Source organism: Mesitornis unicolor, unplaced genomic scaffold (assembly GCF_000695765.1).
Source record: "Mesitornis unicolor isolate BGI_N332 unplaced genomic scaffold, ASM69576v1 scaffold23526, whole genome shotgun sequence".
Taxonomy (NCBI): domain Eukaryota; kingdom Metazoa; phylum Chordata; class Aves; order Mesitornithiformes; family Mesitornithidae; genus Mesitornis; species Mesitornis unicolor.
Window position 1 is genome coordinate 31901 of NW_010189221.1, and position 10834 is coordinate 42734.

Below are 10834 nucleotides of genomic sequence, written 5' to 3' on the forward strand. Positions count from 1 at the left end.
AAAATTACTCATTAAAACTAAGCTTATTCACAACATATTTAATGTCAGATAAAAACGCTCACCCTGTGACCAAGTTTGTGTGCCAGAACTAAAGAATTATGAAAGAAAAAACAGAGCACATTGTGTATCTCCTGAAAAATAGCATTTTCCCTCAGCCTACAGTGAAAGTAATAGTTTATCATCATACTGAAAGACAGAGTACCTTAAGGCCTTGAACATGTTCTTTGCAAAGCAAACTGGACTTTTCTTACTGCTTTTTAACAGCAGCAAGCTCAGAATCAGAGACAAACATAAGATGAGCCACTGACAAAGGTTATATGGCATGACTAGCTGCAGCAGAAGTATTTGCTTGCAAGTGAAATAATTAACTTATTAAACATCAGTAAGTCACTAAACAAAGAATGCCTCTGGCTTATAAGCAGGGAAAAAATAGGCTTATTTATATTAAAACAATTTACTTTGCTTTTGGAAGAGAAATCCAAGCATAAATACTGCTCTGAACATTTCATACCAACAGTATGTAAAACTGTATCAATATTGCATACAGTTATTTGTCCAATGGAAACTTAAAAGTGACTTGAACATAGAAGTTTTGAGTAGTTTTACACTGATATGTCAATAAGAAATAGTTGGCAGTATTTGAAAGAAATGGTACAGAACTGCTACAGGAAAAGCTTTTAAATTAGCAGCGAGACAAGTATCAAAAGCATAAGTAGTATCTCTTTTTTGCTCACAGGAACTGTACATTCATGACAGTTCCAGTGCTATATTAACAGTAGATTTAACTGTAGTTTACAGGTCTACCATGCGCTGTGTTGAAAACAAGGATAAACTGAAAAACCTCTTCCTTCAGATTGAATTCATACATCAAGTGTCGCAGTTACCTACACTTTGAAATCAGTAATCTTTTTGATGTTTAACTGCATTTATTTCAAAGCACCTTAACTATTAGTAGTGTTCACACCATACCTTAAATCATTACAGCATTGCAACTATTGTTTAGTAATTTGGAAGATGCCACCTTCTGAAAACTAGAATTTAACACTCCCAGAACAGAAAGAAATAAAAACTAAAACCCTAACAACCACCTCTTCCCCACTTTAATCTCCCCACTCACTGCCCGCCCACAATAATTGCTACAACAGCACAGGACACAAACTCCCATTTTAGGTTTTTAATCAGTAGATAGCTCCCAAAAGGGAAAATGAAACAGTTGGAAGGCCAGAGGGAGCTATTGGTTTACTGTTAATTTTTAGCAAGAACTCTAAGAATCAGATACCAACAATTTTCTGTATTATGAAGTGAATTTTTCAGTACAAAGTAAAATACTATCAGGCTGGAAGAGTTCACATGGCAATACAAAATACTATACTACTGAGTGGTTACAGTACAGAATACTCATACACTTTAGAGAACCTGTCTTTGATGGGTTACTCTTTTTGGCAACCAGCAAAAGTCACTAGAAGGTAAGACTGATCAGTACGTCACAAGAAAACTTAGTGACATATACACACTAGGCTCTAAAGATACATTAGGTTATTTTCAAGTTCACAAAAGTCACTCACACACAGTATGCAGAGTTACATCTAATTGCAGGTACAGGTTTGTAAGGCTGTATGTGACCCATCCAGATTGATAGCTTCAAAATAGGTGCCATCAGCAACCAAGTATATCTTCCTGCTTCCCTCCGCATTCCTTAACACTGCAGCATAAGAGGCATGCTACCAGCATGTAATTTTATGATACCAGAAAAATAGTTTAACATATCTTTCAGCCATAATTTTATATTTAAATTTCCTGTCATCTTGCCTCTGTTGGTAGTTTCAGCAACAGAAATACCTTTGAATCAAATATGGAAAAACATAGTGCACTGCTTTACTTACACATATATGTAGAATATTAAAAAATTGTGTGTAGATAAATATACACACAAGTCTCCCCCAAGAGACTGCATTCTTACTCAGAACTCTGTTTAAAGCAAAAAAGCACCATAAAGATATTACAAAGTTATCATGTTACAATGTTAATGCACGAATAGTGGTCTAAGCAAAAGATGTTGCCATTACACACAATTTCATTAACAGACTCTCAGATTAGTCCATCTGTGTGGCAAAAAGACAGCAATGCTCTTAACTGAATAATTTTATCACATGTTCTCAACTGACATAAGCAACTGACTCATTGTGGCATCAATGGACAAGAAATACAAGATATTTCCTAGCCCATCATGACATAGGTAGTGAATTAACACTGTAGAATTCAGATCAGCAAGATCACAGGAGGACAGAACAGAAATAAACATGCATTAAATGGCAGAGAGAAGTTACCATATAGACATGGACCCTCACTGAACAACTAAAAGTAAATTACTTCCTTTGCTCTTAGGTGAACACACATTCAGGACGCTCTGCAAGCCTTCATTCACTGGTATAGCCCTTACACCAACAACTGCTTTTCTGAGTACTCAGCATTAAAAGCTTTAGACTTGGTTGATGTTGATGAATTGTTTACAAAGAGAAGTGGATATGACAAAGTAAAGTGTTCAGTTCCAGAGGTAAGCATTTGCTTTAATCCCTTTAAAGATCAAGCATACAATCACTCATCTGTGCAGCATCCACTACAAAATATAAATATCTAAACTATTTCAATTAAAACTAACCCTAGTAATGGAAGGAATTGGGATAGAAGATGCACAGAATGGCACAGGGCATGAGTTTTCTATGTCATAGAACTGTGTTCTGGAGGTGCTACAACTCAAGAGTTATTTTAAGACTTCACTCACTTATTTGAGAGCACAGGATAATCCAAAAGTTTTAGCATAGGCCCCAGAGTTAGTCTTTGTTTAAATATAGTGCTTTATAATCATAATACATTTGTGATTTTCAATGCATATGAGAAAACAGGAATGCACAAGTAGTTTTATTTTATAGACAATATAACAATATGCATACATTTGGGTACATTCACTCTAAATTGCCATGATTAATCAAGCAGAATTTGGGTCCATCACACCAACTTTGCCTGAAATGACTTTGTGGTACCACCCAAATCCTAGGAAAATGCAGGCAAATATAAGGATATTTGCATATTTTCTAAGTCATGAGCTAAACAGTACCTGAAATAGTTGAACCAGTGTACACAATAACAACAAAGAACGAGATAATCTGAAATCATTCTCTAAGAACAGCATACCTCCTCCTGAACAAAAATATAATTCAATGGGAAAACCAGACTGTTCTATTTAGCTCAAACCAGGACAGAGACCTGCTACAGCCATTCTCCTCCAGGCTCAATCTGTAGTTACATAGTAAATGTAGACACCTCAAGGTATTCTAGAGGTATTCTCAGTGCAGTTGGAAAAATCACAAGCAAGAGTCTGCTTCTCCAAACATAAAATGCAACTTGCTCTATTGAGAAACAGTAATGTTTTGCTGTTCCCACTAAAGGTACCTTTTCACCCATGCCCATCTCATAGCAGCCAGATGTCCCCAGTAACTGGAGGAAAGGTAACACTGCACTCTTTCTTAGAGAGGACCCTGGGAACTACTGACCAGTCAGCATCACCTTGGCAGCCAGTAAAATCATGGAACAGATCATCCCAGAAGCTATGTCAAGGCATATGGGTGACAAGTAGGTGATTAGCGATGGACAACATGGCTTCATTAAGGGCAAATTGTGTCTGACTAATCAAAGAATCATGGAATGGTTTGGGATGGAAGGGACCTTAAAGATCATCTGGTTTCAAACGCCTGCTGTGGGCAGGGACACCTCTCACGAGACCAGGCTGTGCAAAGACCTGTCCTGTTCCTATCTATATATATAGGGCCACATCTGCTCAGTCTTCATGGTTGGATGGCCTGTAGCAGATTCCCCACTATAATGTCACCTGACTCCGCCTTTCCTTTAATCCTGACCTATAAGCTCTCAATCAGCTCCTCATCCATCTACCAGCAGAGCTCCATCCACTCCAGCTGGTCACTGACAGAGGGTGACACTATCTAGTGGCCTTATATAGAGTGACCACATCAGAGGACAAGTGAAGAGCTACAGATGTCATCCACCTAGACTTCTGTAAAGCCCTTGATACAGTCCCCACATTTTTGCCACTTCATTGAAGAGGTATGGGTTTGATGGATGGGCTGTTTGATAGATAAGGAACTGGCTGGATGGACCCATCCAGAGAGTTACAGTTGACAGTTCAACGTCCACATAGAAAACAGTAACAAGTGGTGTCCCACCAGCAACCATACTGGGACCAATAGTGTTTAATATTTTCATAAGCAACATAGTACAATTGAGGGAATGGACCCTCAGCAAGCTTCCTGTTGACATCAAGCTGTCTGGTGTGGTTTCTACACCAGTGAAAAGGGATGCCATCCGGAGGGACACTGACAGGCTTGAGAGGTAGGCAAACTTCATGAAGTTCAACAATGTCCTGCACATGCGTCAGGGTAAACGTCAGTATCAGTACAGACTGTGGGAAGAATTGATTGAGGATCCCTACAGAGATGGACTTGGGTATACTGATGGATGAAGAACTGGATATGAGCCAGCAACATGTGCTTGCAACTCAGGAAGGCAACAGTACCCTGGGCTACATAAAAAGAGCATTGTCAGCAGGTCAAGGGAAAAGATTCTCCCTCTCTACTCTGTTCTTGTGAGACCCCACCTGCACTACAGTGCCCAGCTCTGGGGACACCAGCACCAGAAATACATGGCCCTGTCAGCACAGGTCCAGAGTAGGGCCACAAAAATGATCAGAGGGCTTGAACACCTTTCCTGTGAAGAAATGCTGAGAGAGTGGAGGGCTTTCAGCCTGTAGAAGAAAAAGCTCCTGAGGGACCCAACTGCAGTCTTTCAATATAAAAAGGGGGCTCATAAGAAAGACAGAGAGACTTTTTTATCAAAGCCTGTGGTGACAAGAGATGGGACAACAGTTTTAAACTGAGAAGGTAGATTTAGATTGAAAATAAGGAAGATATTTTTAATGAGGGTGATGGGGCACTGGAACAGGCTTGTGCCCCATCACTGCAAATGTTCAAAGGTTGGATGGGGCTTTGAGCAACCTGATCTACTGAAAGGGATCCCTTCATATGGCAGGAGGGTTGCACTAGATCATTGTTAAAGGTCCCTTGCAACGCAAACCATTCTGTAACTCTACGATCTGTATATCAAATTTTTAAATTCCCACTCAAAGGCTAGGGGCAATTTGAAATATTCACACACACATGTACTGTGAATAGGTAACTACTTCATTAAGTGCAAAAAAATTATTTTCAAAAAAACCCCAAAACAACCCACTCTAAGTTCATCTTCAGTTTCACTCAAATATTCTAAACAAGTATTTTTTCAGAAGGAAACATCAGGTAAGCAAAAATCTATTCTAGTTAGCTAAAATTTGTAAAAAGTTAAGCAAAAGAAAATAAACATAGCTATTCAGTAACATTGCCTCTGTCTATGATAAAGAGTAAGGCTTCTACTAACACCTGTACAAATCAGACTCATGTGATTTAGACTCCTTATGACAAAATATAAGAGTATAAAATTAAAAAGCCACCCTCCACACCCAAAGCACTAAACAGCTGGTATCCCTTGACAGCAATAAATATGTGGTCTTGGCTTAATCACTTATAAAAGAAATTAGTATTTAATGAATGGGAGCATTAAACACTTTACTCCATTTTGAAAGAACAGTACGGATATCAACAATTAATCCAGAAGAATTGCTACCACAGTCAAATTCTCATACCGGTAGTTCACAAACATTTAAACTTTAGTCACAGAAGTCAGAAGAATAAGAACCAAGCCAACATAAAAAACACATCACTAAGGAAGAAATGGCTTTTTAAATTTAATATTAGTTTAAATTCTCAGCTATTCACTTAAAAACATTTCTAATATGTACAACCAACATGCATCTCAAATACCTATCCATGTATCATGAAACACTGCAATGTTTTTTTTATTTAATATATTTTTTGCACTTACTTGTAAAGGAAGTTTGTGTGAGGGTTAAAACTACTTACAAATCAATGTTATGGCTACATCAGATTTTCAATGGGTGGCATGGGTATTAAATTGGTCCAGAAAGAAAGAATGCATTGGTTTTTTCAGCTAATGAAGTGTGTTTCATAAGAAGAGCTTGTTATAGCAATCCTAACCTGTTATCAATGCTAGTGATACCAAACAGAGTATTTTATATCCATCCCTGACCACCAAAGAGATCCAAACAAGACAGTCCAGCCGTCCACAAAGTACTGTTGGTCTTCTGCAAACACAGTATAAAAAAAAAGGACAAAAACAGGTCTATGCACAGCTTTCACTTTTCACAGTAAGAAAGAAATACCAAACATGAAACAAAGCCAGCAACAGCTGTCACTTCACTTTCTGCAAAGTAACAACCCACCTCTTCTACCCAAAAATGCTTAGGGTTACACACAGCTCATTCTAACAGACTTCTCTCCAATCCCTGACAATGAAGAGGAGCAACTACAGGAAGATCTCTTTCTTCCCCATTTGTATTTATCAATCTTTTTGAAACTGTGGAAATTCTACTGGTGAATTTGCTGCAGCAGAACACTTACAGACAAATTACCAATCAGTTTCTGACTTTTAGACTAATGGAGAATTTTCTGGTTTTTAACCTATAAGCTGCATTTGTAAATTGAAAACCATAAGCAGCAGTATGGTTTCCTTCACCAAACGTTATGGTCTGCAGACCACTAGCGGCTGACAGACTGTACTTTCTGAGTCATGGGTATAAACTGTGGTTAGTACCATGCAATGGCGTACTCTTGAGAGATCTGTTACTTAACCCCAGCTATATACAGCTATAAAATCCTAACACAGAGAAGGAGTAAGCATTACAACCATCATTGACAGGAAAAGCACATGAGCTAGAAAAGAAAACGCTAACAAGAGCTCCCTAGAGACAGTATAACTGCAGAAAAAAAGGGTGCTTTTAGTTTTTGCAAAACCACAAAGTTAGAAAGGAAGTCCTCAATTAGTACAATACCACCTTGTTTTAGCAGCAAGTGATGCCATGTTACCTTTGAAATCAAAGCTGCAAAGAGTAAAATGAAGACTCTTGGGGTTTTTTTAAACTAATAATGGTTAAATTGTTAAGACACTGGTCAGAACAACAAAATAGTACTTTCAGCAAATAGAGATCCTAGGCTGGAAAATATGAAATGAAGCTAATCAAACCAAAGTCTTTTTGTGAATATCAATAGCACAAGTAAAAACAGAGGACATATGCTTACTTCTTCCAACTTTCTGTATTTCCAGCAACATAAGGCACTCAACTGGAAGTGGAAAAACAGTCTCAAATCACACTGTCTTGTTCAAAGTGAGGATCTGATGAAGTTGCCTACCACAGGATACTTTAAAGTACCTTTACTATCCTTGTAATTACAGAATAGGCACCATGAAAGTGTCTGTAGTTCAACAGCTAAGAGACTGAGAGCTAGGACACTAAATACCTATCTTCTGCTTTAGGAATGCACATTATTTTGCACCAAATTAAACACCTTTCACAAACAAAAATAACCACAAGAAACAAAGCACAGCATATCCCATAAATCAATTCTTAAAATACAGTCACCAGGAGGTTTAAAGAAATACACAAGATTAAAGAGAAAGCACAAAAAAGCAAAAGAAAAATACTCTTGGCTCAGAAACTCTACTCACAGAATGAACTTCCAGAGATACAGCAAATCATTCCTCTTACAGAAAAATAGAAACAAACAAATCACTCTGATCTCCTTTACCAGAAGCAACTATGCTTGCAAAAACAGCATTTCCATCTGCCCCCAAAAAAGACAGAATCACAGGAGAAAATGAGATGGGGGTAAAACACACACCAGATCTTTTAAACACCAAGCAGAGTCAAAAACTCCAGGGTGAAATAAGAACACAAGTGTTGAAGATTTTCCACACAAGAGTCTTGCTATATTAAGGTGGTAGGCAGCAGCATAAAACCCTAGAACAGAACGCAGCAGTTAAAGCAAGTAACAGAGATCAGACATGCCATAACTCACTGTTTGACTGTTGCCTTTCCACTGCCTCTCAACAATGTCAAGCCCAACACAGAAATGGAACAAGGTCCCAAAGGAAACAAAACAAAACAAAACTCCACATTTCTTTTGCAGTTGCTTTCAAGCAATTCTCAAGTAAAATTAGGAGAAGAGGAACACTGAAAAGTCATTTTTAAAGTGATTATCAAAATTATCATATAATGCTCTACTGCAGACACAACAGAAACTTTTTCAAAACTGCTTAACACAGAGCCAAATGTGCTTTAGACTTATTTTTTACTTTTTCAGCTTTATACTTGTCTTCTCAATAGACAATCTCGAAGCTTTGGACTATTTTCTTAATTTGGCTTTCTCATTTTTCTAAATTTCATCACAGAATTGCAAGAGAACATCAGTTTAGACGGAGTGACTGTAACAAAACTGTACTCTTAACAGGCCCTCCTCCACAATCTCACTTATTATGATTCTAGCTCCCACAATGTTTTTAGGAATATTACGGAAAATACCAAATACTGCAAACCCAAGCTGCCAAGGTCAAGGCTCACCAGCAGAATCTTAGCTTACGAAAAGAAGAAAAGGAATCTTCAAAATATCATATTTGGCTATGTAGGCACCTTTATTGGGAAATATTACCTCAAAAAGACAAAAGAAATGTAAAGAAGAAAAAGAACTTAGGTTTGAACATAAACATCACCATTGCAGTTGAGAAAAAGGGTCAGGTGTTTCAGGATTCTGTTGCAGAAAAGAGACAATAGCCAAAAGTAGATGTCTGTTGTTAGAGCAAAGCTAGTACTTCCACTGAGACTCAGGAGCTTCATTAGCCAGAGGAGGTTTCATATACTTAGCTAATTGACTCTGTATTATCAATGGACTCCTGTTCCCAGTGGAGAGACTTCATTTTGGAATTTCAGTTTATATGACAGCAAATATCATAGTCCAAGGAGGTATGGAGAAGTAGAAAAGAAACTTGGCATATTATATTCAAGTGCTAGAAAACTGTTGGATTTATACATCTCTATTTCTAGAATCTTGTTTAGTGCTCCCTAGAACCAATTAAAAATTTCAGCCTCAGTCATCTGATAAATGTTTTTTTTCTCTCTGGAAAAAAAAATATGCCAAAGACTAATGCTTAAACAAATACTTCAAGCTAACCTTTTAGTTCTGGTACACTGTTAAACTATTAAACTAGATTTCAGTGTAAAGTCTGTTTTGGAATTGCAGGTTTTTTGTCTGTAAATGTAATAGCTGTAAGAAAAAAAAGAAAACTTAAGCAATTTCATCCAGTTGCTGGATTAATAGCTAACACCTCCTCACTAATGTCTTTTTAAAATACATGCACATAACATTTCTATCCAAAATGCCTACTAAGGTAATCTCCAAAAGAGATAACACTATAAAACAGAGTAGAACATAAGACTGCCATTGGAAGGCATTAAGGAAAACCTTAAGAGAAGCTGAAACACTATTACCGTGAACATCTTCACATGCTGGCACAGGTCGCCTTGAGGGGCTGCAATCTCCAGCCATGGAAATACTCAAAACTTGATCAAACAGTCCTGGCAGCCTGCTCTAGAGTAAGGTGGAATAGATGCTCTCAAGAGCATCCAATTTAAACTGTTTCACAATTCTGATTAACAAGACCTCCACATCTCAGGTGACAACTTAAGACGAGTACCAAAGAAGATCTTCCATCCAAATGAAACTAAGGAAATCATAGCAGATGAAATATCATTTCATTAAAGGAACTAGTTGGTAAGTAAAAACTTTGTATTTCAGCTGTGAAGAAATTAGAAAAGCGTAACATTAACATCACCCATATATATTTATGTTTTCAAATAGCTTGTCTTTGCGCAAAGTTTTCATATGATATATGAACTTAAAACGGATTAACCATCCCTGAAAAATTTTATCAGTTGACTATCAAACTAGCTGAGGAATCTTAGTGCAGCCTATTTCAGTTCCCATCCAAATTCAACCAAAAGGTTAATTATTTCAGATAAATCCTACTTTGGAAAAGCAGTATAATTGACTAAGCTATAACCTCTAACTTATTAAAATCTGTTTTCCCCCTTCTTTATGTAATATACAAATGCTTAAACATGTCTCTCCACATTTACTGATGGATTAGTAAAATAATAAAATGTTCAGATGCCTACACCACAGTGCTTTCAGAGAAGAATCTCTGCTTATAGATTACTGCTTCACTTTTGCTTATTATTTTATTAATAACCTGAAACAAATCCTGAAGACAAGCATCCCCTGTCATCAGAAGGATGGTATCTACTGGATCCTACCTAGAGTTGGAGAGATTACTGCAGAACAGACTGTTTTCAAATGCAGGAACTACTTTCATGTTCTTTTTCGCTTGCTTCCCTCCCAGAAAACTATCTGATCTGATACAAGAATGGCAAGATAACATGCATGAGACTTAAAAGAAATACTTTTTAAAATATTTTCTGGTTGCTGACTTCAAAATGATTGGAATGGGTTCATCAAGGAACAAGCAGAAATACACATGTAATTGAATTAATCTGAAGGGGGAAATCAGATACTTAACTACAATTTGTGTACACCAAGTTACATTATCAAAGCAATTAGAAATTCAGATTTGTACTGTTTACCTCAAAGTTTCTATTATTTATAATGCTCTTCAAAAATATATTATGCTACTAGGTTTTAGTCATATATAATTTATGCTCAACTAGCAAACAAAGAGCACAGGGCTTTCCTTCTGCATCCACCAAATTTTGTCTGATACTGCACAGCTGCATACCAGGAAGAATAAACTAACTAAATTA